At 42.6% G+C, this 26,536-nt stretch overlaps 1 protein-coding gene across 11 annotated transcripts in view; it reads left to right on the top strand.

Annotated features, from left to right (window-relative positions):
• Positions 1 to 26,536, top strand: part of KIAA0825 (KIAA0825 ortholog) — a 419,202-nt gene that overhangs the window by 26,023 nt on the left and 366,643 nt on the right. For 8 of the 11 annotated variants that reach the window (XR_012158966.2, XM_073344493.1, XM_078852807.1 and 5 more), the window contains one exon: positions 12,197 to 12,276. The exons of 1 other annotated variant lie outside the window; for it this stretch is intronic. The gene's annotated coding sequence lies outside the window, so the exon portion shown is untranslated. Of the gene's footprint in view, positions 1 to 3,434; positions 3,516 to 12,196; positions 12,309 to 26,536 lie in introns of all 11 variants that reach the window. 2 more of the 11 variants (XM_078852809.1, XM_078852808.1) reach the window with 2 other exon arrangements.

Below are 26,536 nucleotides of genomic sequence, written 5' to 3'. Positions count from 1 at the left end.
TGGTGAAGCCACACCTGGAGTATTGCATCCAGTTTTGGTCCCCACACTATAGAAGGGATGTGGACAAATTGGAGAGAGTCCAGCGGAGGGCAACGAAAATTATTAGGGGCCTGGGCACATGACTTAGGAGGAGAGGCTGAAGGAACTGCGGTTATTTAGTCTACAGAAGAGAAGAGTGAGGGGAGATTTCATAGCAGCCTTCAACTGCCTGATGGGGAGGTTCCAAAGAGAATGGAGCTCGGCTGTTCTCAGTGGTGACAGATGACCAACAAGGAGCAATGGTCTCAAGATGCAGTGAGGGAGGTCTAGGTTGCATATTAGGAAACACTATTTCACTAGGACGATGGTGAAGCACTGGAATGGGTTACCTAGGGAGGTGGTAGAATCTCCATCCTTAGCGGTTTTTAAGGTCAGGCTTGACAAAGCCCTGGCTGGGATGATTTAGTTGGGGATTAGTCCTGCTTTGAGCCAGGGGTTGGACTAGATGACCTCCTGAGGTCTCTTCTAACCCTAATATTCTATGATTCCCCAAATGCCTTATCATAATTATTATGATCAGTAGGATACTGGCTCTTGCTAGAGACCTCACGTGCCCCTCTGGTGAACTATTATGCATATATCTGACCCAGGAGATCCCCGTGAAACCCTCTGTTAGTTGGCAGCAAGAGTCCCTGGGTCCCAGCAAGGACTGGGTGGAAATCACCCTCAGGATTGCAGCAGCAGAAAGAATGTGTGGCAGCAGTCATGCCAAAGTAGTGGCCGGGCCGTTTGCACGCAATAGGAGCCACAGCTTTTACCCTGTGGGGGTGATAAAGAAGGATGGAAGTTTGGGATGTTTCTTGTTGATCCCGGGATGGATGAGTGGGTCCTGAAGGGGCAGCATGGTTGATATGTTGGCTGAGCTCTTGCCCCCACAGGACTATGGCAGGAAGGAAAAGTGGGGGGAATGGCAGGAAGTTCCCTAGGGGCTGAAATCACTGATGGGGGAGAAGAGAAGGAACTTGGAAGTTTCCCTTTGACAGGGTTTCAAGATCTCCACGATACAAAGATCAGATGTTGAAGCAGTTTTCTTTCCCCCGGATTGTTTAGCAGTTAGCACCACCCTGTAGCACAGGCTCCATATTCTGCTGACAGCTGCATTGCTAAAATGGATTTGTGGATTTCCTGAATCCTAGTGCCCAAACATTAAGGGTAGGCAAAGTAACCCGCTGTCATAAAATCTGGGCCTTGCACCAATTCATGACTTGCATAGGTTCAAGATTGGAGTAGTGGCAGCAGCCAATGGAGCGTTGGTCCTTCCCGCAGGCAGAATGTTACAGATCAAACACCTTTAAATCTAACTCAAGGCCACTCAAACGGCTTCCACTGCATTGAGAGTGAGTGGGAGGCATATAGTGTGGTGGAAGCCACTCCAATTAACAGTCCCAGTCTTTCATAGAATATCAGGGTTGGAAGGGACCTCAGGAGATCATCTAGTCCAACCCCCTGCTCAAAGCAGGACCACTCCCCAACTAAATCATCCCAGCCAGGGCTTTGTCAAGCCTGACCTTAAAAACCTCTAAGGATGAAGATTCTACCACCTCCCTAGGTAACGCATTCCAGTGTTTCTCCACCCTCTTAGTGAAAAAGTTTTTCCTAATATCCAATCTAAACCTCCCCCACTGCAACTTGAGACCATTACTCCTCGTTCTGTCATCTGCTACCATTGAGAACAGTCTAGAGCCATCCTCTTTGGAACCCCCTTTCAGGTAGTTGAAAGCAGCTATCAAATCCCCCCTCATTCTTCTCTTCCGCAGACTAAACAATCCCAGTTCCCCCAGCCTCTCCTCATAAGTCATGTGTTCCAGTCCCCGAATCATTTTTGTTGCCCTCCACTGGATGTTTTTCAATTTTTCCACATCCTTCTTGTAGTGTGGGGCCCAAAACTGGACACAGTACTCCAGATGAGGCCTCACCAATGTAGAATAGAGGGGAACAATCGCATCCCTCGATCTGCTGGCAATGCTCCTACGTATACATCCCAAAATGCCATTGGCCTTCTTGGCAACAAGGGCACACTGTTGACTCATATCCAGCTTCTCATCCACTGTAACCCCTGGGTCCTTTTCTGCAGAACTGCTGCCTAGCCATTCGGTCCCTGGTGTGTAGCAGTGCATGGGATTCTTCCATCCTAAGTGCAGGACTCTGCACTTGTCCTTGTTGAACCTCATCAGATTTCTTTTGGCCCAATCCTCTAATTTGTCTAGGTCCCTCTGTATCCTATCCCTGCCCTCCAGCGTATCTACCTCTCCTCCCAGTTTAGTGTCATCTGCAAACTTACTGAGGCTGCAATCCACACCATCCTCCAGATCATTAATGAAGATATTGAACAAAACCGTCCTGAGGACTGATCCTTGGGGTACTCCACTTGATACCGGCTGCCAACTAGACATGGAGCCATTGATCACTACCCGTTGAGCCCTACAATCTAGCCAGCTTTCTATCCACCTTATCGTCCATTCATCCAGCCCATAATTCTTTAACTTACTGGCAAGAATACTGTGGGAAACCGTGTCAAAAGCTTTGCTAAAGTCAAGGAACAACACGTCCACTGCTTTCCCCTCATCCACAGAGCCAGTTATCTTGTCATAGAAGGCAATTAGGTTAGTCACGCATGACTTGCCCTTGGTGAATCTATGCTGACTGTTCCTGATCACTTTCTTCTCCTCTAAGTGCTTCAGAATTGATTCCTTGAGGACCTGCTCCATGGTTTTCCCAGGGACTTTCAGTGAAGCAGGCTTAAATAGGAGTATCTGCTTCTATTATAGTGTACTTTCTCTAAGCCAATAGAGATGATATTTAAAGGGATATAATATATATATAAAAAATCTAATTATTTTGAAACGAATTTAGGGGCAGAGGTAGAAAAGGAAGGTGTGGAAGCTAATAGACTAATTTGGATCTGGGAAAGTGGGCATGCTTCCCACTGAAGATGTGCAAGCATGCTGTTGGACAGAGATTTGGACGAAGACTCAGCAATGTCAGAATATAACAGATTAGTCTGTTGGGTCCACAGTACAGTTAGGGCTCTGGCATGGAGGAAATTGGACTGATCGTTCCAGTGTGTAAGGGAATTAAATGCGACCAGGCTGACAATAGATGGGGCTGGTATCACTGCCTATTATTAAAGTTACCCAGCACTTCCCATTATGAACTGTTTTCAGTTGCTTTCATTTTGCCAAGAGGCAGGACTGGAACAGGTTGGAGGGGGTGGGCTGAATGGGTCAGGGCTGTGACTAACTAGCAGAAGAGACTGTTGCCACCAGAGCACTTTCGACTTCAGAGCTTGGAATGGAACTCAAGATTCCTGAATCTCACTGTTTCTCTGCCAGGACGTTCCACAAATATTTGTTGACAGCAAAGTGTCTCATTCCCTCCCCTCCTGCCCCCCACAGTACTGGTCCACAGGAGATGACAACATACAACTGCTACCTGTTACAGTGGAGCTAAAGGTTCCAACCCTGCTGATGAACCATGTAGGTATCATCAATACGATATCGCTTAATGAAATTTTTGGTTTTTCAGTTTTTTTTATTAATCTAAGAAATTACACACACACAAACTATGTTAAAACAATACTATTAAGATTGCAAAGTCAAGCACTCAAAAGTTAGGAAATGACAGAATTAAATATGTCTTTTTAACCTTGATTTAGCCCTGTTGTGCATCTGTATTATGATACAATCTTTAGCTACATGCTCCTGCTTCGTTTAGTAAACAGGATGGATGATGCTCACTTAATGAGCTATTCAGTATTTTGTTTTCTAATTGTTCATTGTGTGGTCCTTATTTACTACACACTATTCAGATCCTGCTCTGAAGACAGAATTATTAATTTCTTCATAGGGTTTTCTATGGATATTATAGTGTCTGCTTTACAAACAATAATGAATTTATTTTCATAACACGTAAGATGAATGGGTTTTATTATCCCCATGTTACAGTGGAAGAACTGAGTCACAGAGAGATTAAGGGAAAAAATATCTACTAATTTTGAGTGTCCAATCAGAGACACTTAGGACCTGATTTTTTTCAGAATACCTGATTACGTAGTACTTTATATATTCAGGTATTTTTCAGAATACCTAAGATTACATAGCATTTTATATGTTCAAACCACAGCTCCCATTGACTTCAGTTATAGCTATGAGTGCTAAGGCTCTCTGCAAATCAGACTCCAGGGTATGGAGAGGGGAACCCAGAAAATGAGGAGTACACAATTAGTGACCACCCATGAAAGGTTTAGTTTAAGTGATTTACCTAGCATCACACAGGCACTCTGTGGCAGAGGCAGGGATAGAATCCAATTCACCAGAGTCGTATTCATTTTTCTTAACCATGAGACCATTCTTTTCCTTTCTGCAATCTCTAGCCTCATTTGCTACACACCATTCGTCATCTGCAACGAATGAAGCAGCGGTCCTAAACAAACCCACTCCTTCACTACTCAATCCCAATTCATTCCTGAGAACAAGTCCATCCTGTGCACTGAATGTTTGAAAAAAAAAATTGTGTTCATGTAATTAAAGACTAATCATATTGAACACACACAAGGGGCTCAGGCAACCTTAATTCTGCCATTTCCTAACTTTTAAGTGCTTGACTTGGCAACCTTAAAGTTATTTATAATGCAGGGTCTGTGTATCTGTGTGTTATCTTTAAATATAATTATAATGGATGACTTTGGCTATTTAAATGTCATCCTTTGTTCCCAACTAGACAACCTTCACTGTGGGCAAATGTTGGTGGAATTCATGCAAATACAAACATGGAGGTTAAAAATAAAATACAACATTTTGGCACTGGAGGAGCATGTTTGGTCCAGTCCCCCAGGGGAGGTTACACTCCATTAGTGGGAGTCTGTCAGATGCTCTCCATCTAGGGACAGGAACAGGAGCAGAGAAATGGCTTAATCTGTCGTTGAGCTCAAGATGCTCTGGGCACTCCTGTGGGATTACCATGACGAGAGAGCATAGTGAGGAAACGATGTTCAGCATGACTAAATATAGCATTTACTGTATAGAGATAAAAAGAAAAGGAGTACTTGTGTCACCTTAGAGACTAACAAATTTATTTGAGCATAAGCTTTCGTGAATTAAACTTATGCTCAAATAAATTTGTTAGTCTCTAAGGTGCCACAAGTACTCCTTTTCTTTTTGCGAATACAGACTAACACGGCTGCTACTCTGAAACCTGTATAGAGATAGATGTTTTAGAATGATTCCAGACTTCAAAGTCCTTGGAGGGTTTATATTGCATAGTAAGAGATGAGATTTATGTAGGGAAAAAATAGTTGCAGGGTCTTTTACAATAGCAGATTTGTGAACTTCTCTTTTGAAGCAGGTGCCCCAAAAGAACCTGAGGACTATCACTTGAGCCACTGCCTTAATATGAGGAAGTTAATAAGTGATTGGAAAGACCTAGAATGATGTCTTAACTCTTATTTTTCATTCATGTGCAGCTAGGTCTCTAAAACCTTGGTTCATTGCAAAGCAACTAGAACATTCAGGTGTATGTTGGGATTCTTGAGGAACTTATTCAACTCCATTTGAGGACAGGAGAGAGCTCTCAGAAAATCTGACCTATTTTTATGTTGGGTAGTACAATTGATGATATCATGGGTACACTGTAGGTTGGCATATTGCATTTTGGATTGCTTGAGCAACATGCTTTGTGTTAAGATACTGGGTTACCAGAACCTTGGTAGTGGGTTTTAGTTAGGCTATGGGGGGTTGGTCTCAGTAAGGATTATTAAGGGGTCAGCAAAGGTGGATTTGAATAGGGATTTGGGGTTTAAGGAGCTGCAATGAGAGGGAGAGATCTGACACTGTCAGAAAACCAATTAAGGGATGTCAAGGTAAGATATAGTTAAGACAGGGTGTTAGTCTGGTCACTGAGATTGATGCAGCACAGAGGAGGCTACAGGCTTAACTGGAAGCAATTAACCAGTTTCTGTTGGGAGATTACTGGGTGGTAATTTCTGGGCTAATGAGACAATTGGCTCAGTAATTGCAAGGATATATAACTGGGAGGAACAGGAAGCAGGGGAGCTCAGTGAGTGAGTTGGCACAGGAGAGAAGGCTGTGTGTGGAAGTCTTCTGCCGAATACCTATGTCATGTCATGTTCTGTTTTGCTTAAAAACTGAAGAAAAAATGTACATCTGATAAAAGGGAAACAGCCTGGGTGTGTTTGTGACTGAGGAACCACAAAAACAAGCTAGGCAGCACTGCTTACTGGGTAGGTGATGTGGAATCCTGTGAAATAATGCTACAAGAGTGTGGGTAGGCTGGGATTGGTCCACCTAAAGTCATACGGACTTGCCTAGTATAGAGGCCTGCTGCTGTCAGGCTACTGTTTCTTCACAGGGAAGAGAGTTACCTCAGAAAAGGACATCTCCAGTCATGGAGATGCTGAAGAGCATGTGTCGTTGAGGTTTCCCTGATGAATTGGGAGCCCATTAATTTAGGACTGGAGCGGCTACATCCACAGCACAGTATGAAATAGGAACACAGTTATTTCAGGTATTAGTGGGGGCATCCAAATGCGTACAAGTGTATGGAAGTCCCCTTCTGGGATGATTATTCAGTGGTCTAAATGTGCTATACTCTTCCTTTTTATCTCTTCCTTCAAGATCAAGATAATAGGTCACAGAATAGGTATCTGGTTGTGGAGGTGAAGTATTGTGCACTTGGTCCCCACAGGTGGGTGGCCAGTTCTCTCTGGAAATTCAAAGCTGGGCCTCAGTGATGAGGCAGCTCTAAATTGGTCTAGCTGGAGGGGCAGACTCTGGGATCAGCAGCTTCCACTCTTACATTCATTGGCCAGGAAGGGGCCATGTGAATGGATCATTGTGTACCTTGTAGGAAACTATTTGGGGATTTAGTAAAGGAGTACAGATAAGGATTAGGATAAAGGTATTAGGAGTGGAACTAAGTCCTTTTCCTGGGGGTAATTGTGAACTGACCTGAGCTGCTGCAGTGGAGGATCTGTTGTGGGGAGTGGGTGGGCAAGGCCAGGTGAGAATTAAATTGACTGGTGGCTAAATTATGTGAGCAGGAAAAATTGATGATTACCCATCATGAAAATGCATATTCAATACTTGAGTTATTCAAAGAAGAGGTTGTACATCTCTCCGGGGCAATGGAGGTTAATCTGGCGGCCATTAGAATGAAGTGTTAACAATCTGGGAATCCAGCAGGTATGGTGGGGAGGAAGCCAAGCAAATTTCTGGTGCCTCCTGGTGGCAGGTGCCCAGTGCAGGTAATGGTTCAGTATGGGGTCTAGTTCACTGATAAACTGGAAATGGAAATGGATTAGGAGAAGGCATTTTCTAAAGAAGTTGGGGACTGGGGTTGGGGCTCTTAATGTCCAATACGCTGAGGAAACAACCCCTCAGTAACTCTCATATGAGGAAAAGACAATAGGTTCCAATAATGATGCTGGGACCAGGTTAACTGAGGAGTTGGGGAGGCTGATGGCAGCCCTCCACCAGGTGGCATGGATTACAAAGGAAGGGTGACCTGCACTGGATGAATTGTTGCTGGATAGTTTCTAAATGTGTTAATAAAGTTGTGGCCTAGTTAAACCATGTTCCTGGTGTCTTGTCTTGTGTTCCCACAGTGTCTGGTGCAAAGAGTTATAGAATCATAGAATATCAGGTTTGGAAGGGACCTCAGGAGGTCATCTAGTCCAACCCCCTGCTCAAAGCAGGACCACTCCCCAACTAAATCATCCCAGCCAGGGCTTTGTCAAGCCTGACCTTAAAAACTTCTAAGGAAGGAGATTCCACCACCTCCCTAGGGTAACCCATTCCAGTGCTTCACCATCCTCCTAGTGAAAAAGTTTTTCCTAATATCCAACCTAAACCTCCCCCACTGCAACTTGAGACCAATACTCCTTGTTCTGTCATCTGCTACCATTGAGAACAGCCTAGATCCATCCTCTTTGGAACCCCCTTTCAGGTAGTTAAAAGCAGTTATCAAATCCCCCCTCATTCTTCTCTTCTGCAGACTAAATAATCCCAGTTCCCTCAGCCTCTCCTCATAAATCATGTGCTCCAGCTCCCTAATCATTTTTGTTGCCTTCCACTGGACTCTTTCCAATTTTTCCACATCCTTCTTGTAGTGTGGGGCCCAAAACTGGACACAGTACTCCAGATGAGGTCTCACCAATGCCAAATAGAGAGGAATGATTACATCCCTCGATCTGCTGGCAGTGCTCCTACTTATACAGCCTCAAATGTCATTAGCCTTTTTGGCAACAAGGGCACACTGTTGACTCCAGTTTCTTGTCCACTGTAACCCCTAGGTCCTTTTCTGCAGAACTGCTTCCTATCTACTTGGTCCCTAGACTGTAGCAGTGCATGGGATTCTTCTGTCCTAAGTGTACTTGTCCTTGTTGAACCTCATCAGATTTCTTTTGGCCCAATCCTCTAATTTGTCTAGGTCCCTCTGTATCCTATCCCTACCCTCCATCTTCTCTACCACTCCTCCTAGTTTAGTGTCATCTGCAAACTTGCTGAGGGTGCAATCCACGCCATCTGCCAGATCATTAATAAAGATATTGAACAAAACTGGCCCCAGGACCGACCCTTGGGGCACTCGGCTTGATGCCGGCTGCCAACTAACAGGGCCGGCTCCAGGCACTAATTTTCCAAGCAGGTGCTAGCAGCGGCATTCAGAATGGGGTGGCAGTCTGTGTCCTGTGGTGGCAATTCGGCGGCAGCTCTGCCGCTCTTCCCGCCGCGGCGGCTTTTGGGCAGCAGCTCTGCTGCTTTTCTGGATGTGGCGGCAATTCGGCGGCAGCTCTGCTGGTATCATGGCGGCAGCAATTCGGTGGCGACTGCTTCGGGTAGCAAAATTGGGCAAATAGCTCCCCTGCCAACTAGACGTGGAGCTATTGATCACTACCTGTTGAGCCTGATGTTCTAGCCAGATTTCTAACCACCTTATCGTCCATTCATCCAGTCCATACTTCTTAACTTGCTGGCAAGAATACTGTGGGAGGCCATATCAAAAGTTTTGCTAAAGTCAAGGAATAACACGTCTACTGCTTTCCCCTCATCCACAGAGCCAGTTATCTCATCATAGAAGGCAATTAGGTTAGTCAGGCATGACCTTCCCTTGGTGAATCCATGTTGAGTGTTCCTGATCACTTTCCTCTCCTCGAAGTGCTTCAGAATTGATTCCTTGAGGACCTGCCCCATGATTTTCCCAGGGACTGAGGTGAGGCTGACTGGCCTGTAGTTCCCCGGATCCTCCTCGTTCCTTTTTAAAAGATGGGCACTACATTAGCCTTTTTCCAGTCACCCGGGACCTCCCCCGATGGCCATGAGTTTTCAAAGATAATGGCCCATGGCTCTGCAATCACATCCGCCAGCTCCTTTAGCACCCTTGGTTGCAGTGCATCTGGCCCCATGGACTGGTGCTCATTCAGGTTTTCTCAATAGTCCTGAACCACTTCTTTGTCCACAGAGAGCTGGTCACCTCCTCCCCATACTGTGCTGCCCAGTGCAGTAGTCTGGGAGCTGACCTTGTTCGTGAAGACAGAGGCAAAAAAAGCATTGAGCACATTAGCTTTTTCCACATCCTCTGTCACTAGGTTGCCTCCCCTGATCAGTACGGGGCCCACGCTTTCCCTGACCACCTTGTTGTTGCTAACATACCTGTAGAAACCCCTCTTGTTGTTCTTAACATCCCATGACAGTTGCAGCTTGGCCTTCCTGATTTCACTCCTGCATGCCTGAACAATATTTTTATACTCCTGCCTGGTCATTTGTCCAAGCTTCCACTTCTTGTAAGCTTCTTTTTTGTGTTTAAGATCAGCAAGTATTTCACTGTTAATCCAAGCTAGTCACCTGCCATATTTACTATTCTTTCTACACATCGGGATGATTTGTTCCTGCAACCTCGATAAGGATTCTTTAAAATACAGCCAGCTCTCCTGGATTCCTGAAGTTCGGTCAGTTGAACTTCATTTTTCATCAGGAAAATTTTTTTCCTGATACATTTTCGGAGTTTACCCTTAAATGAACTTGAGGTTTAATAAATCCTAAAAAAAAATGTTCTTTATCCTTTTGTCCTCATCCAAAACGTAAGAGACTATGGAATTAGTTGGGACACCTAATATTTAGTGAAGAACTGGTAGGTGTATAGGACAGAGCAAGAAAAAATTCCTAATTTAACTTTCTCTGAATTACATGTCCACTGCTCCCACCAGCCTTTAAAAATGATTTGTTACAGCATATGCAGATACTGAGGTGCATTTTATGTAACTAATTCAATAACAGTTTTCCAGTTGTGTGTAGCATTATGTAGTTTTTGAAAGAAACTAAAAGTTAAATTCTTGCACTGAAGAAGCTTATAGATGAACTTTGTAGTTACCCTCACATACTGTCAAGGAAGGATGACCTTTTAATTGAACATCTAATTCATAGAAAAGAAAGTAGCTAATATGTGAGAAATTTTCTTCTCTGATTAAGTGTACTTTGCCAGCTCATAGCTTCCTCCAAACAGTCAACATAATGCTGCACTGTGTTTTGGTTTCTAAGAGTAATACAGTTAGCAATTTCCCTTTAAAAGTATGTGTCAGCTGTCACATTGTGATGTGCCTGATCTCCTCTCTCTTGCAGAGCACAATTCCATTCTAAATTCAAATCATCTGCATGGCAATGCAACAAGGCTGCCAGAATCTACTCTCTCTTCTACTTTTTAATTCCCTATTCCTATTCAGTACATTTTTATTTTATGTGTTTGATCAAGCTGAAACTGCTATACATTAACTAATTTTACTTGTCTTCAGTTAAAATCACTGAAATAATCGGTGTAAGTTTTTTTGCTTACACACTTATTTTTAGCAAATAAGCTACTTTATTTAACTTCTGACTTGTCTAAACACGTTGAAAGTATTGAATTTTAAGGCATAACATTCATATTCTGAAAAGGGAACAGTGACAAGTTCAGTCAAAAGGAAAAAGAGGAATAATTTATAAAAGGAACTGTAGATAATGATGCCAGCCAGTTGTTTTAAAGTGCATCTATCTCAACTTTAATGAATTAGATTTGTCAACAGCATATGTTTTATGCACTACTTCTAATGAAGTGGCATACCGGCAATGCAGTATACTTTGAGGTTTACTCCATCAAAGCTCTTTGCTGTCTTAAAGTAGACCTTTTTAAATAATAGATATTAAAAACTACATTTAAATAACATTAAGGTTGTGACACAAACACCAAATGACAAACTTCAGGCAATTCAAAGTTAAAGCTGACAACTTGTCATTAACTCACATTGTTGCTTTTTAAAAAGAAGCACAATAGCATGATTTAAGGACTGAGTGTCAGCTTAACTTTAAATTTCTTGGCTTTTGTTCTCTGGTGTCACAACCTTAATGTCATTTTTCATATAGGTTTTTGCATTTCCTTTACTACTTATTTCTTTAAAAAAACACTCTGTGTTTTTGTACCCAGAAGACAGAAATGGATTCTTCAGTAGTTTTGGTCTATTTGTTAAAAGCATATTTAGGCAGGAGTTTAATTTTTAATTGTGGACTAGTGGTGGTATTAGTGTTTCCCAACATACATCCTAGCTACTTGACTGAGAGTTCTTCCCATTGCCACAGCTGATCCATTCTGGAGAGGACTCTCGAAGGAATTTCCATTCCTTTATACAAAATTATGAGTTTTTAAAACTCTTCACAATTCTCAGTCATTTTTAATAATTACTTGACTTGAAAGAGTCAAGAACCCTCTTTTCACAAAGTTGTATTACAGAATATTCAGTTGATGGATGGGATATACTGTACTTCTATAGCAAGCAGCAGTAGCCCTTTTTCACCCATGTGGATCCCTCCAAGTTAAATCTGACTCAGACAAAGTTATTGGTCAGAAGATTTACACACACACACAAATTTGAGGCATGCACCAGCTGAAATGAAGAAACTCAAAGTTAAAACCAGCACTTAAATTAAAAAAAAAAAAAATCTGTCCAATAGCATAAGTTAACAATTTATCAATGGGAATTAAGAATTTTCTCTTTTTATTGAAACATGTTTTTATGTAGCATTAAAACATCTTTAAGACTTACTTTTGAATTTTTTTATTCCTAAAATGCTACCAATCAGTAATCTTATTACTTGTTTGTTTGTTTTTTACATAGGGCTATTGAAAAACTTCTGCTAGTGCTATGTGAACTCAACATGATCCCTTAAGAAAACTGTTAAAGCTGAAGATCACAAGGTGATGTTACAAAGAAAATCTGTTTAGTGAAGGTACTGTAGAGTACAGTCTGTACTTAGTACAGATGTACCTGGCAGAATATTTTTCAAGATTGCCCTGTTATAAATTATATATGTTTATGAAATTCTAGTGTGAAAATTGTCATAGCTGTCATACATGTGCATTCAAAACACAATTTTCCTCCCACTGACCAGAAGCAAAGGATGAAAGATAGGTTTACATTTTAAAAATTCTTTGACATATAGGTCAGATGTTTCTAATCAAGACTATGTGAGATTTTATTCTTTAGACACTTGTTTGGAGAACCATGTAACAGCTGCTGACTTTGAATTTCAGCTTTTTTATTTTTTTTAAGTTAAAAGAAAAGTTAAAAGTGATCTTGCTCAGGGTGAGCCACTACAGAAATTCATAACTTCTCTGTGGACCAGATGTACTTGGCATAATCGTAGAGAAATAGGTGGATTTGGGCTCTGAATATACTTTAGATGATTGTGTTGTAATATGTGAACAGGTCAGAGCAATGTAGTAGTTTATATATAACAGTATTTTATATTATATATCATATGATACGTGGTCATAGGACATAACAATTATTTTGATGCTAGTTTGCAGATTGTTTATATGAGTTGTTAAATGCTTAGTTATTTAACAAAAGGGTATATTAAAGGTTATTTTACGTGAGAAGTAGTCAATAAGCAGACCTTGGGCCAAATCTGGACTGCCAGAGGCTTTTCAATGGACTGCTCGGGCTGAAGCCGAGCCAGGGCTGCAGCCCTGTGGAGCCATGCCCACTTCCCAGTGTAGGGCCTCCCAGTATGGGGCAAGTGGTTGGACTGTGCTGTGCAGCGCAGTGTGTCCCTGGGCAGCTGCTTGTGCAGCCACAGCCCCACAAGCAGCATCACAGGGATGCAGGGGGTGGGAGGGGGGGGAGTGGTGATGTTTGGGGGAGGATGTCTCCACCACCCTCCCCCAGGCAGCCTAATGTGTCTCCACTACACCCTGTCCCTCCAGTTAGGGAACAATCGAGTGTCATGTGCTCATTCTATAGCCTAATCAGAAGGCAGCGCTGTCAGGGCCCTATTCAAATTTTTCTCTGCTTTCCCTGGAGATGGTGGGGCCCTGACTGCGGGACAAGCCCCGGTATCGGTGGTGCCAACTACATTATTAGCACCGAAACCTGTCCTATGCCCCAAGCTCAGTGGCCAGCGTCATGGTACCTGGGGAACCCTTGAGGGGTTCACCCAACTTCCCAGGCTGCCCAATCAGTGTTGGGCCAGTAGCCTCGGTATCCCATCCCTCTCAGGTGCTTGAGACTTCGGAGGGTAAGACACCACAGGTCCATGAGGACCCAGAGGAGCAAGCTGCTGGACCACCAATGGACGTGGAGGATCCCATAGCACCGGCATCATCCTTATCGTCACTAGACAAATCTATAATGGGGCCCCCTCACCCGGTTCCTGAGGATGACACCAAAGCTCACCACGGACTTTTGAAGAGGGTCACTTCTAACTTCAGGCAGAGGAATTGGAAGAGCCCTCTGGAAGAATCCTCGGACTCCCTGTTTGACATCCTATACTCCTTGGCTCCTGCCACGGGGGGCTCTACCCCTTCATGAAGGTGTTTTCAAGATCCCTAATGCCCTGTGGCAGACCCCCTTTTCCCTGGCCCCATCTCTAAAAGGGCCGAATTCAAGTATTTTGTGCCAACCAAGGGGCATGAGTACTTGTACTCCCACCCAGGCCCCAATTCCCTTGTGGTCGAGGTGGTAAAGCACAAGAAGAGGCAGAGACAACCAGGGGCCACCCCCAGAAATAAAGACTCCAGGAGGCTGGATCTTTTTGGACGTAAGGTTTATTCGTCTTCCAGCCTTCAGCTGAGAGTAGCCAACCACCAAGCCCCCCTTGGCCGATATGACTTCAATATGTGGGATAACTCACATGACTGGAGTACTGTCATGGATGGTTATAAACTGTTTAAGAAGGACAGGTGGCAGAAAAGGTGGGGGAGTAGCACTGTATGTAATGGAGCAGTATGACTGCTCAGAGCTCCGGTACGAAACTGCAGAAAAACCCGAGTGTCTCTGGATTAAGAAGTGTGAGTAACAAGAGTGATGTAGTGGTGGGAGTCTGCTATAGACCACCGGACCAGGGGGATGAGGTGGATGAGGCTTTCTTCTGGCAGCTCGCAGAAGCTACTAGATCGCACGCCCTGGTTCTCATGGGTGACTTTAATTATCCTGATATCTGCTGGGAGAGCAATACAGCGGTACATAGACAATCCAGGAAGTTTTTGGAAAGCGTAGGGGACAATTTCCTGGTGCAAGTGCTAGAGGAGCCAACTGGGGGGGAGCTTTTCTTGACCTGCTGCTCACAAACCGGGAAGAATTAGTAGGGGAAGCAAAAGTGGATGGGAATCTGGGAGGCAGTGACCATGAGTTGGTTGAGTTCAGGATCCTGACACAGGGAAGAAAGGTAAGCAGCAGAATACGGACCCTGGACTTCAGGAAAGCAGACTTCGACTCCCTCAGAAAACGGATGGGTAGGATCCCCAGGGGGACTAACATGAAGGGGAAAGGAGTCCAGGAGAGCTGGCTGTATTTCAAGGAATCCCTGTTGAGGTTACAGGGACAAACCATCCCGATGTGTCGAAAGAATAGTAAATATGGCAGGTGACCAGCTTGGCTTAACGGTGAAATCCTAGCGGATCTTAAACATAAAAAAGAAGCTTACAAGAAGTGGAAGGTTGGACATATGACCAGGGAAGAGTATAAAAATATTGCTCGGGCATGTAGGAATGAAATCAGGAGGGCCAAATAGCATCTGGAGCTGCAGCTAGCAAGAGATGTTAAGAGTAACAAGAAGTGTTTCTTCAGGTATGTTGGCAACAAGAAGAAAGCCAAGGAGAGTGTGGGCCCCTTAATGAATGAGGGAGGCAAGCTAGTGACAGAGGATGTGGAAAAAGCTAATGTACTCAATGCTTTTTTTGCCTCTGTTTTCACGAACAAGGTCAGCTCCCAGACTGCTGCTCTGGGCATCACAACATGGGGAATAGATGGCCAGCCCTCTGTGGAGAAAGAGGTGGTTAGGGACTATTTAGAAAAGCTGGACGTGCACAAGTCCATGGGGCCGGACGAGTTGCATCCGAGAGTGCTAAAGGAACTGGCGGCTGTGATTGCAGAGCCATTGGCCATTATTTTTGAAAACTTGTTGCGAACGGGGGAAGTCCAGGATGACTGGAAAAAGGCTAATGTAGTGCCCATCTTTAAAAAAGGGAAGAAGGAGGATCCTGGGACCTACAGGCCAGTCAGCCTCACTTCAGTCCCCGGAAAAATCATGGAGCAGGTCCTCAAAGAATCAATCCTGAAGCACTTGCATGAGAGGAAAGTGATCAGGAACAGCCAGCATGGATTCACCAAGGGAAGGTCATGCCTGACTAATCTAATCGTCTTCTATGATGAGATTACTGGTTCTGTGGATGAAGGGAAAGCAGTGGATGTATTGTTTCTTGACTTTAGCAAAGCTTTTGACACGGTCTCCCACAGTATTCTTGTCAGCAAGTTAAAGAAGTATGGGCTGGATGAATGCACTATAAGGTGGGTAGAAAGCTGGCTAGATTGTCGGGCTCAACGGGTAGTGATCAATGGCTCCACGTCTCTTTGGCAGCCGGTGTCAAGTGGAGTGCCCCAGGGGTCAGTCCTGGGGCCGGTTTTGTTCAATATCTTCATAAATGATCTGGAGGATGGTGTGGATTGCACTCTCAGCAAATTTGCGGATGATATTAAACTGGGAGGAGTGGTAGCTACGCTGGAGGGTAGGGATAGGATACAGAGGGACCTAGACAAATTGGAGGATTAGGCCAAAAGAAATCTGATGAGGTTCAATAAGGATAAGTGCAGGGTCCTGCACTTAGGACGGAAGAACCCAATGCACAGCTACAGACTAGGGACCGAATGGCTGGGCAGCAGTTCTGCGGAAAAGGACCTAGGGGTGACAGTGGATGAGAAGCTGGATATGAGTCAGCAGTGTGCCCTTGTTGCCAAGAAGGCCAATGGCATTTTGGGATGTATAAGTAGGGGCATAGCGAGCAGATCGAGGGACGTGATCGTCCCCTTCTATTCGACATTGGTGAGGCCTCATCTGGAGTACTGTGTCCAGTTTTGGGCCCCACACTACAAGAAGGATGTGGATAAATTGGAAAGAGTCCAGCGAAGGGCAACAAAAATGATTAGGGGTCTGGAACACATGAGTTATGAGGAGAGGCTGAAGTCTGCAGAAGAGAAGAATGAGGGGGGATTTGATAGCTGCTTTCAACTACCTGAGAGGTGGTTCCAGAGAGGATGGTTCTAGACTATTCTCAGTGGTAGAAGATGACAGGACAAGGAGTAATGGTCTCAAGTTGCAGTGGGGGAGGTTTAGGTTGGATATTAGGAAAAACTTTTTCACTAGGAGGGTGGTGAAGCACTGGAATGCGTTGCCTAGGGAGGTGGTGGAATCTCCTTCCTTAGAGGTTTTTAAGGTCAGGCTTGACAAAGCCCTGGCTGGGATGATTTAATTGGGGATTGGTCCTGCTTTTGAGCAGGGGGTTGGACTAGATGACCTCCTGAGGTCCCTTCCAACCCTGATATTCTATGATTCTATGATAAGCCATGGCCAAGTTTGAAGGGGCGCTCCCCAAGGCTTCCAAAAGTTCTGAGCGATCCTTGATGAGGGCATGACCGCAGCCAGGGCGGCCCTCCAAGTGGTGTCAAACGCTGATGATGCTGTTGCCTGCATTGTGGCTTCCGCTATCTCCAGGTGGCGAGAGTCTTGGCTGCTCCTCTCTGGGTTGTCCACCGCGGCCCAGCAGTCTATGCAGGACCTGCCCTTCAACAGCTGGGCCCTATTTGTGGAGCAAAAAGAAAACAAATGGCATGACCTTAAAGACTCCCGCACCACCCTGAAGACCATCAGTCTCTATGTCCCAGCCCTGGCGCATAAGCGGTTCAAATGACAGCAGCCACAGGGTCAGGGGAGCCAGCCTTGGCAGGACCAGCCCCATAAACAAGTCAAGGGCTACAAGTCCCATCCCAGCCACCTGCGTCTACCCTCTGCCCAGTCGGACTCTACCTGGAATAAGCCGGGGGGTAAGTGGTGTTTTGAGGGTGCACCCGAGGGTGAACTACCAGACCATTCCCCGGATCCGTCTTTCTGAGTGTTGTCCTTTCCCTCTTTCTCCCTGCCTGGTCAGCTATAACCTCAGACCGTTAGGTCCTCAGCACAGTGGAACAGGGTTATACCCTACCGTTCCTTTCTACCCTTCCCCTTGCTCCCCTCCCTGGATCGGGGAGCCTGGTATACTGCCCTCAACTTGAAGGATGCATACTTCCACATAGCGATCTTTCAAGATCACAGATGCTTCCTCCAGTTTATGGCGGGGCCCCACCACTACCAGTTTACGGTCCTCTCATTCGGCCTGGTGACAGCACCAAGAGTGTTTACCAAATGCATGTCAGTGGTAGCGGCTTACCTCAGGTGCAGGGGTATCCAGATCTACCCATACCTCGATGACTGGCTTGTCAAAGGCAGCTCCAGGTCTCAAGTTCAAAGGGATGTCACGGTGCTTCACGCTACGTGCTGCGCTCTGGGCCTGCTGGTGAAGGACAAAAAGTCGATATTAGTGCCAGGGCAGAGGACAGAGTTCATCGGAGCGGTCCTTGACTCGACCTGCGCCTGGCCATTCCTGCTGCTGGAAACGTTCCACACGTTGACAAACCTCATTGCAGAAGTCTCCGCATTCCCTCTGACTACTGCCAGGGTCTGCCTGCGCCTGCTGGGCCACATGGTAGCATGCAGTTAGGTGGTCTGCCATGCCAGGCTCCAGATGTGGCCCCTGCAACAATGGCTGGTGACGGTCTATTCCCAGTTCTGAGACCCCCTGGAAAAGATTGTTACCAAAGATTGATACTTGCCTCGCTGCAGTGGTGGGCCGACCACAGAACAGTCTTGGAAGGGGTTCCGTTCGACAACCCTCCCCACTCCCATCGAGTTCGTGTTGGACGCCTCGGACCTCGGCTAGAGAGGTGCATATCGCCGTCCTCCAGACTCCGGGGATTTGGTCCCCGGACAAAATGCGGTTGCACTTTCAGATGGGATGGAGTAGCTGATTTAAGGGAAGCATACTGTAATGGAACATTTGAACTAAAAATAGGTTTAGTCGGAACTCATCCAACATAGCTGTCACTGCACTCAATTTTAAGTGGTTAAATTACAAAAACAAAATGGATTAAGCTTTTAAAATCTTGAATATAAGTTCCTAGCTACCTCATCATCCTATTTCTTAAGCCTTGTAATTTTTTGCTTTATATAAAAGTTGTAAAAATGCAGTAAAATTAATTCAAGAAAAAATAAATTTGTGAACTCATTAATGGGAATGTGCAGGGAAATCTTTTACTACCTTTTTATCTTTCCTCTATCAGTTTTTCCTCCCATTCTATTATGAAATATATTCTGCCTTTTTTGAGAAGAATCTTAAATTTACAATACAAAATTGGTTAGATGCAAAAGATTTTTTAAGATATTAATAAGACAAATAGCATGCATTGTTTACACTGTTGCACTTGTGTGATTACACGATGCACTTGAGGCTTGTAATTATGTAAGGAATAACACAGGACATGATGATGTTCAGTTGTACGATATTTATGATCACACACACTTTTAGGCATGAAACAAAAAGCTATGTGCCTTCAGCATTACAGAATTTCATATAATATCCTTACTGTAGTTTTTTATTACAGCGGGGAGGAGGGACATCTTTCAGCATCACAATTGCTGATTGACACCCAAAAGGGATTTACCATACAAAGGAGAGAAAGTAGGAAGTCATAGTCTGGGCTATAAATTATAGGAGACTTTGACAACATATCTTTGGTACCATTTCCTTCTTCATCTTTTAATACCTGTGGCTCTGTTCCTCCCTGTAATGAGGTCCTTGACACCTTGATGTCATGCAGTGAGGTCCCTCATTAATACCCTTGCTTCATACTCAAATCACCCAGGAGATACTGCTGTCATATTACTACATGAAGCATTCCACTCTGAAGTTGAGGGAAATTATCTCCACGATACTTCCTTCATCTGCTGATATGGAGAATGGAAGCTTGAAATGGATTTTAAATTCTGATTTCCCTGCCTTTTCCTATGGCATTTCACTGTGTTTTGTTATCACAAGGTCTGTCACAATTAGCAAAATTTGTAAGGAGTTGGTGCAACTTAAGTGATTAATCACCACTTTTGCCACCTTTTTCTGAAACAATCCCTCAGTAGAAAGTATAAATTCTCCTTTAGATGTTGAGGTTGAAATGTTTGCCAGCTGCAATACTCTTCATTGCCTCATGACCAGGAACTTCCTGTAAATTTCAGTAAATGCTATCCTTTCATCTGGAATTTGAGATGTCTGTTTCCATAAAATCCTCCTAAGAGGATAAGCACAATTAAGAAGAGCCTTGGGAATGAAGAAGTAGCTCCTGCCATGACAACTGTTCTTTCATTTCCTCTAAAGCTCCTTCAATACATGTATAAATGTAGTGCCATAAGAAGTCATGAATAATTTATTTTTAAAAGAGATTCTTTCATTTTATTATACATTACAAAACATCTGTGGTACTATATAAGTAAAGAGTGCCATCCACAAATAAAGGACTCTTAACTTATATTGTAAGCATTTATTTACAAGACTAATAGGATGAGATTACAAGCTGAGAAATGCTGAGGGAACATAAAGATGAAGACTTCTGCAGGGCAAATAGTTGGAAAAATAATTCATAAATATATGTGACATCGGAATTACAATAATGGTCAAGTCAAAACTTGCACCAGTTTTTGTTTCCTGTTCCATGATCATTTGGGCAGCTATTTTTGTTCACGCTAATTTTGTAGAGGAGCTTGTATTTTGTATAAATGCACATACATATCAATAAGCATATTTGTGCTTGAATAACCATACTCTGGAGATGGTTGCTTTGTCCGCTAACGTACAATACTGGCTTTGTGTTTGGGAGTGAAGGTATTTGTTACCAGGGAAAAAAAATCTCTGGCTTCCTTAATGTACAAGAAATTTTGACTCCAACATCAGTAAAAGCAGCACTGGGGAAGAGGTCAGGTAGACTGGATAGGAGAAGTGATGTGTATACATGTTCCATTCCAAGAATACAGAGCAAAGATAAATTGGATAAAATATGATAAATTTTAAAGTAGCAAAGTTATATGTCAAATATTGTTTTAAGGGATAATCAAATGCAACAAAAAAGACTGTGACCTCACTCCTTGGGGAAAAAATGCATATGTGCACATAATGAATGGTAGTTGGTGACATGATATAAAATGGGGATGAATAGATTTAATCCATGAAATCATATCAAATAATTGGCAAAACAGCAGAGAACGTTATCCTGGAATATTTAAGGACTCCTAAAGTGGCTGCAAACTATCTTACAGGCAGACTAAGAAGAGTTAGCTATATAATTAGTGGAGTGAACTGTCAAGGGAGTGTGGAATTGAATATATTGCAGTTGATGTGCTTCCCTAACAGCTAAAACTAAACACATTTATTGAGTGGGTCATTGACTTAAATGGAAGTTTTTCCTGAGTAAGGAATGTGTATTTTCAGCAGAACTTGGCCCAGTGGTGTGAATAGGAGCATCCTTATTAAACTCCTGGGTGAGCACAGGAGTAGATCCTGGCCATTTGATGTAGCTAATATGGCATATTCAAGTTCTACAGACTGCAAGCTTTCATTTAAAAAACAAAACAGTAAATTTCTGGTATTCATGGTTGTAAATATCACTTTGGAAATATGAACGAAATATAAAAACGCAATGACGTATGCCTGCGTCTACAGACAGCTTGAAACAGTAACTCTGGGAGGTGTGAACTCCGCTGCTTCCATCCATCTTTTGGGATCAACTGTAAGCCTACTGATGACACGGCAAATGTTAGCATTAGCTATTTTGTGATTGATCATTTCAACAGCTAGAATTGGAAAAGAGCTGGGAGTGAAGACTGTGAAGAATTGTGAAGCTGCTGTAAGGAGATAAAGGAAGAAGAGAGACAGTGAAGAAGGAGAGAAACATTGAAAGGGTGGTGAAAAGAAACAAAGGGCAGAAATACCAGCATGTGACAGGGTTCACTCACGGCTAGTGGCACCTCATCCTGGGGATTAGCTCTGGCCAGGCATTGCGCCCTCCTCTAGAGGTGTCTCTCCTATTGTTCTCTCATCCTGCGGACCCCTCTTGCTCAGGGAACTGCAGCCTCCTCTTTGTGACTTGACCTCTGCACAGGTCACTCCATGCTTCCCACTTCTGGGGGGTATGTAACAAATCAGGCTGTCCTCTGCCTCGTTAGTGCCACGTCCCCAGTGGCCAATAGGGGAACCAAGGCCCTCCAGTCAGCAGCCAAGGCCTGCACTGTCCTGTCTTACTACTTTCCCCAGAGCCTTTTCTACCTTCCTGGGTTTCCCACTCTCTGGGCTCACCAGTCTCCCAACTTCCTCCTCTCAGAGAGTAGCTGCAGCCTACCTTCTTGTTTCTCTTCTCAGCCTCTGGGTTTTATACAGGTACCTCCTGTTCCTGTCCAGCTGATCCTCATTTCATCAATCCTCCTCCAGATGAAGCCTGGGGAATTAACTGGCCTATCTGGCCACCTTAACCCTTAAGCCTTGCATGGGATGGATGCCCCATCACACAACAGTTGTCCTAAATGTGAAAGTATTTTCTTTTGAATAATGCTGAACATCGCAATAAGATACTGAGCAAATAATAAATGTTAAAAGTTTAATTACTACATAACATAATCAACTTTTTGGTGTTTTTTTTGCAGAGGTGTAATTGACATCAGGTAGGAGTTCTGCTGGGGATTCAGAGTGATGTATCATCCTAAATTTATATCCAAACCCATAGAAGTGAAATTTACTCTTCTTCACAGAATGTCCTAAATCCATTCCCCTATTTTCATTAAAACTAAGAATGATATTTATACTTATGTAGACAGATGCTATGTAACCTAGTCCTTTCTATTTTCCCCTCCGGCAGCTCTTTAAAGGCATCTCAGTTATGACCTGCTTTACCGCTCTTAAACTAGTCCTGGCTGTGTCGGAGAATAGATTGATAATCATGGTGGATTGAGTGGTGAATGGTTTTGTAATGTGGACAGTCATCCATGAAGTATTATCTCAGTTACTACTACCAAACTGATTTTTACTCCTGCAGTACCTTTTGGTTGGCCTGCTTATCCCTATGAACATTATTGGTCGCCATCTTAGTATCTGTCAGGAAAAATAAGGTTTGGTATATTTTACATGTAATGTGATATTGGGGATAAAAGTTAAAATGCTGAGTGAGGCTTAAATCAAATACTGAGATATTATAATAGAAATCAATATGGTGTAGAATTTCAAGATCAAAAATATGTGCACCAGGTGTTACCATGTCGCTAGGAAAGCTCTACTATGAGAGAACAACACAGTAATAGGGCATGATCGTGTTCCTTTGTCACTGAGGTTGCTTGGGAAGGAGAACAAATGAAAGAAGGCAGGGAAGAATAGTATGATGGAGGAGATCATTTACTAGCCAAAAATTAAATGAGAGCCCTTATATCAGTCCTATATTCTAATTAATAAAGAGAAAGTTGAATGCAACTGTTTTCTCGGTATGGAACTCTAAAACCTGTTTGCAATTAAGTATAAAAATGTCCCATTTAGACACCTATTTGCCGACTTTGTCATTTATTTTGAGGCTGTTTCATGGTAGGCTTTTATTGTCTTGGATTATTATGGCTACTTAAAGTAGAATCATTTAAAATTAATCAAAGTTACTTTGTCCTGTGTATGGGGCTAAGTCAAGCAGCATGGAACAGACAAATGTCATGTACTGTATTTCAAAAATATTTTACAACTTGAGATTTTCAGTAGAAAGAGCTTTAGTTAGTTTATATTGCTTCCTAATGGCTAATAACACTTCGAAGTCTGATACTGCGTTATACAAAATGTGTGGGGGGTTTTTAGTCAGGGAACCTAGCCTCTCTAACTGACCAGAAGTAGAGCTAGGCAGGAAACTATTGTGCTGTCGTGTGAGAATTTAGGAGATTTCAACATTTTTTCCCATTCCCCAAATCAGGATGAAAAGTGAAAATCTCAAAAAAATTCATTAAAAAAATTGAATTGGTTCAACTGAAAAATTGTGTTATGATTCTGATCTTTTTTTTAACTATAAATTACCTTTAATTTCAAAATGAAAAGCTGTTTCAACCCAAAAATGGAACTTTTTCATTTTGAAACAATGGGACTTATTGACCATTTTCAAACTTAATTCAACATTTTTTCAAAACAGGAAATTTGACAAAACTAACCTTTTCCTGCAGACAGGAGGAAAAAGTTCTATGGCCTGTGTTATACAGGAGGTCAGACTAGATTCAATGGTTCCCTCTGGCCCTGGAATCTATGAATCTATTAATAGTTTTGGTTTTGATAAATTGGTGTTTTCTGATGAAAAAACATTTTGTTAGGAAATTCCTGACCTGCTGTATCCAGAAGCCTATTGATTCTTAGTATCTTAATTTACTTTTTTTCCTTATGTAAATTTTCATACTATGCTTTAATTGACTAACATAAGCTCTAAATAGAATGCTGATTATACAGTTCAGTGGTTCATCAGAGAAATCAGTTACTTTTAAACTTGATCCATGTGAAACAGTGAGTTATGCTACCAAGTTTACTTTGAAGACAAGTCAGCCAGGGGAAAAAGCTTGCAGATCAGATGACTTTGTGGAAGCTTATTTGTCTGGAACACGTTTTCAGAAGTCAAATGGTCAGCTTTCTTAGGCTATTGTTCAAGAGGGTGAAAATATAACTTGTATGTTCCTTAGAAGTTTGATTACATCATTGGTTGTCTGCGAGTTTTTGCATGATTTAGTTAGTGAATTTTAGAAATATGAAATTATCAGAAATATCATCTTCCGCAACCACTTCTTTTATGTTCTTCTTTTTTCCTAATTAAGTGTGTGGGGATGGGTAATTCACAATGTGCATTTGCCATCTCTTGCATGTTCCTTCAATCTGTTAGGTGCAGTTTATGAATGATCTTTTAGTAGAACCTGCTGGGTTCTTTTAACACAACTACAGTTGTTGGCTTGCTAATCCTGAGAGTCAATCTATACTAAACAAGAAGCTCATATCAAACTCTTGGCAGCTTCAGTTAAAATTAAAACATATGCTTTACTGTAGAGATTGTCAAGAGTGGAAATAATGTTTGTCCAGCTGGACAGCTTTCTTTTGTAGATACTAAATGAAAGTTGAGATTCTGTCTCCTCCTTGAAAGCTTCTGTGTCAAGAAGGTAATTTGGACTGTTTGTGGTTTGACAGGGATTATTAAAATCAGATGAAGTGAAGGGAAGCAAGTGTGAGAAAGCAAAATTGACACTGACACTCTCTATTATTTGCAGCTTGGATCATGATGACTATGTTGATATGATGGATTCTAAATGTGAGATTCACTGTTATATGTTAAGTGGCAAATATGGTAAAATGCAGTTATAGTAATGGATTTTCTGACAACACTGAAAGAGCCAGTTGTTTATTTTCACTTTGGGAGTGGTAGGGGGAAAGTTAAGGGAGAATGTCAGTTCTTCCCGTGAAAAGACTTAACCAACAACACGTTATCCTTCTTTTGAGTTCATAGAACTGGCAAGTATACTTCAAAGGGAATAATACTGGGGATTAGGAATTGAAGGAACGGGTCATAAGATTTTTTTATTGACTTCAATTTTGGTAAGAAATTTCTAGCATAAATATTTTTGCATAAAATGAGCTCTAATGTTAAAGGTTGTCTGTTACAGGTTAATTTTCCATGACTGGCCTCATGTTGTTTTTAAATAACAATCTTTTTCTGCCACTTTTAGATACTATTTAAAAACTCAAATTATTGCTGTTATGCATACAGCTAAATTTTAATTATTGAAAACATATTAAGTGCACATTGTATGTATGTTTAGGTGTCTAATCATATATTATGTATCATTTAGTCAAATTCATTTGTGTAATCTATTTGATATACAGTAAGTATTCAATATATATACAATAAATAAATCAATACAAAAGAAATATGGTGTATCTCTTATTGTAGAACACCAGATGGGTACAACCAGCATCCTTACATGCACAGTATATTTTTAGTCAAAATATGCATCAAATTGAGCATTAATTGTAGTTTATTATTTCTATGGCAATAGCATGTAGAGGCCGCATCTGAGGCCAGGTTCCATTTGTGCTAGGCACTAAATATGCTAACAGACAGTCCCTACCCTGAAGAGATTACTGAATAAGTACTGAGCGGACAAAAGATGCGAGAAAGGAATAGTATCATCCCCATTTTACAGATGGGAAACTTTAACACACAGAAATCAGTTGACTTCCCAAAGGTCACACAGGAAATCTGTGGCAGAGCTAACAATTGAACCCAGATTTCTTGAGTCCCAATTCAGTGTCTTATCCATAGTACCACCTGCAAAACATTTAACTGTTGAATCCCAAGTATCTCAACATTTATAATAATACAGTACTTGTGTAGTGATTTACATTTTCCAAGTATTGTACAATCGTGAATACCCTTAAACAAGCCTTTGAGTTAGTATTTGCTATTATCACTATTATACAGTATGAAACCTGAGACAGCTGTTACGTGACTTGCTCAAGGCCACAAGTCACTGGCAAAGCTGCAGTGAGAATGTGTGAATACGTTGTGTTCAGGTCACAGCTCATTACAATTTGGGTGTAGTGCTAGTGGTGAGGGAAAAATTACTGATGGAGGTGACACTCCTTCCCATGAACTGGAGCTTTAGAGTTTTGTGGGTGTGAAGAGGTGCTCTGGGATTGGGTGGTGGACAGGAAGGGATGGGCACATTTGTGGGGAATGGCAATAGCAGAGTGGAGAGAGAGGGAAAGGAAGCAGGCTGCTCCTTCTCTCATGCCCAAGCTTCTGCTGGGTCCTAGTGATGTTGCAGCCCTCTCTCCCCCTTGATCCCTGTTTTAGACATACTCCATCAGTTGAGCAACACTGTGCTAAATGGTGTACATAGTTGTATTATGTTAACTATATAGCCTCTGCATAGCATAAAATTGCTAGAAGCATAACTTTTTTTCATATTGTGAGGGTGAGATACTCAGTGTTAAGGCAAATTGGAAGCATTTTTTTGCACTGAGTGTAATTTTCAGGCAAATACTACTGAATATC

This window comes from Lepidochelys kempii, chromosome 5 (genome assembly GCF_965140285.1).
Source record: "Lepidochelys kempii isolate rLepKem1 chromosome 5, rLepKem1.hap1, whole genome shotgun sequence".
Classification (NCBI taxonomy): Eukaryota; Metazoa; Chordata; order Testudines; family Cheloniidae; genus Lepidochelys; species Lepidochelys kempii.
This window is presented reverse-complemented; position numbering and strand designations above follow the sequence as displayed.